Here is a 3045-nt window from a genome sequence, read left to right on the forward strand (position 1 = left end):
AGAAAATAAGCAGTTAGTGAGGAGCATGAGGTTTGGCCTCCACTCGTGTACGTGCACACACACTCACACAATGCTGTGAGTGGCTCTCCTCCAAGCCAAGTAGCCACCATCTTGGGGAGTTCAGCTGTTCCCTCTTAGAAAAAAATCACATTAGCTGGGCTTGTTGACTTTGCACCCATGAGGTACATGGAGAAGGTCACAACACCTCACCTAAGTATCAGCCACTCTACCACCTATTGTATGCAACCACCTTAATTGCACATGGAGTCAGGGAGGGACTAGACAGACTATATAGGCTGGGAAGACTAGTGGCGGGGGCTCCATCAATGAAGCTATGGCCCCTCCTCAGAGCCACACACTGCCAGAGGAGCTGACTCAATTCTGATGGGCTATTGTAAGAAGATGGAGAAAAAAAACAGCCTCTTGAGACATCCCAAGTGTCTTCTGATTGAGAGGGGGTAAACTGAGGCTAGAGGTGGGGAGGCAGAGATCGCACAAGGCAGGCTCACCACAAATTAACGGTTTTCACAGAATTTCCCCTAGAATGATCTTGAATACCGCGGATGTTCACTTTCTCTTGTAGGGCGGTGCTAACATACGTGATGCTGGCCACACATCGAACCCAACACCTAGGATCTGTGTGCTTTCTTTTATATAGCATGTATCTCAGTTAGGAAAAAAATCAAACTCACCAACTATGGTCACTTTTGCAGCTACCCACAATAACCATTTGACAAACTCTAATGCTGAGTCCTAATCTGAAAAGGATCTAGTCAAAGCAGAAAACAGATATCCTTAGCAGCTGCAGAAGAGCTGTTGCAGAGTCTGCATAAGCAGAAGGACATCGAGCCAGGTCTCCAGCACCCACAGAAATGAGCCAGAGACAGCAGCACAACACAGGCCTGTAATCCCAGAACTGGGATGGTGGGGGGAACAGGTGGATCCCCAGAGCACAGTGGCCAGCCAGTCTAGCATAATCGGTGAGCTCCAGATTCACTGAGAGACCATCAGAGAGAGAGAGAGAGGGAGGGAGGGAGGGAGGGAGGGAGGAAGGGAGGGAATATCAGAGAAGTCACCTAATGTCAAGCTCTGTCCTCCACAGAACACACACTTACACATGTGCAGGTGCACATTCTACATGAATAAATGCATTTGTGCATGCACAAACACAAAGGGAAATGAACAATGTAGTGAAGGGCTGATTGAACTGGGGCCAGGACAACGCCAAGGACAGTGAGGAAACCTGGAAGAGTTCTCCTCCAGGGGTGCTCGCCTCTTCCACAAAAAGGTTGTTGATGGATGCAAATGAAACACAAGTAGACCCATGTTCCCTTCACATCTGCTCCAGCCCTGATATTTGGTTCCTATGAGCCTATGCTTAAGGTACCGTCAGAGAAGAGAATTTTATTCCTCTGTGAAGGAAAGTCACATCACCCTAGGTGTCAAATAGTTTCTTCAAGTAACTTGGTTGGTACAATGTACTAGCTAGAGGTAAGCAAGATGACTCAGCAGGTAAAGGGGCTTGCTCTCAAGCCTCACAGCATGAGTTCAATACCTGGAACTCACAAAGTGAGAGGAAAGAACTGATTCCTGAAAGTTGTCCTCTGACATGTAGTATGCCATTCACATATCCAAGCCCATACATACATACATACATACATACACACACAAAATAAATATTTTAAAACTAACTAGAACTGTGAAAAGAAAGTAGGCAAGGAGATGAATAAATTTACACATTAGTATTAATGCTATCTTGTTTGACTTTTAACTCTACATACAATTAAAGTACTTTATAATGCTAACACAGAAGTTGGGAAGGAGATAGCATTAACAGCCTAGGTTTGACATTGTTGAGGTCAGGATTAACAGATTCTTGCACGTCAAAAATGCTAGTTAAGAGCAAGATTTCCCAGAATCCCCATTCTCTCTCTCCCTCTCTCTCTCTCTCTCTCTCTCTCTCTCTCTCTCTCTCTCTCTCTCTCTCTCTCTGTGTGTGTGTGTGTGTGTGTGTGTGAGTGTGTGTGTGTGTGTGTGTGTGTGTAAAATTAATTTAGCAAAAACTGGGGAGACAGAATTTCTCCATCTGCCTCTGCTTTGCCCATATAGCAGTGTTATAATTTATAGAAAAGATGAAGCAAAAAACAGAAAATATGAATATTTAAATTTAGCTGTGGGCTCAGGTTCCCAGACAGGGAGATACTCTTTTTCCTGGCACCACAGATCTTAGGATGGACTGTTTTCACTCCCAGTATGGTATTTCCTGTAGAAAGATGGAGCTGAAAAAAATTAAAAAACCTTTTTTAAAAACAAACTCTTATTCATAGGGCCCCATTACATAATCATGAAAATAAAATTAAGAGGTTATAACTTCCAAGCTGAGGTCAAACAATACAAAAGCACAGACCATAGAGGAAAAGGTTAATTAACTTAACTATCAAATTTAAGATCTTAAGAATTAAAATAGAAGCCAGGTACCATGGTATAGCTTGTAATCCCAGCATCCAAGGCTGAGACGGGAGAATCAAGAGCTCAAGGCATAGAGAATTCAGGGCCAGCCTGGGCTACATGAGATCTTGTGCCAAAAGAAAAAGGAGAATTCAAATGGATTTGTCAAAAATAAAAAATAAAACTAGAGTTAATGCCCTGTCTCCTCAGCAACAGGGGCTGGGGTGTGGGGACCCAGCTGGAAAGACAAGCCCTAGAACAGATCTGGAATCTTTTAAACACCTTCCTGCTGGTGAGATTCTGGCTCCTAAGAATTTTAGAAGCTACACACATAAAGTCTCACTGACATGTCTGCCCAATTATGAGCTAAACAACGATGATGGCAATAGCCATGCCAAACTGGATGGAGAGAAGCCCATGAAGCTTCAATCCCACACAAAGAACTACAAGCAACTAAGGAATATTCAGAGTCAAAAAATAGTCTTCTCCAGGGAAGGGCACACCAATCCAATCCAATACCAATCTAATACCAAATAGTCAACATTTAAGGAGATAGATAGATAGATAGATAGATAGATAGATAGATAGATAGATAGA

Source organism: Grammomys surdaster, unplaced genomic scaffold (assembly GCF_004785775.1).
Source record: "Grammomys surdaster isolate TR1022 unplaced genomic scaffold, NIH_TR_1.0 263, whole genome shotgun sequence".
Taxonomy (NCBI): domain Eukaryota; kingdom Metazoa; phylum Chordata; class Mammalia; order Rodentia; family Muridae; genus Grammomys; species Grammomys surdaster.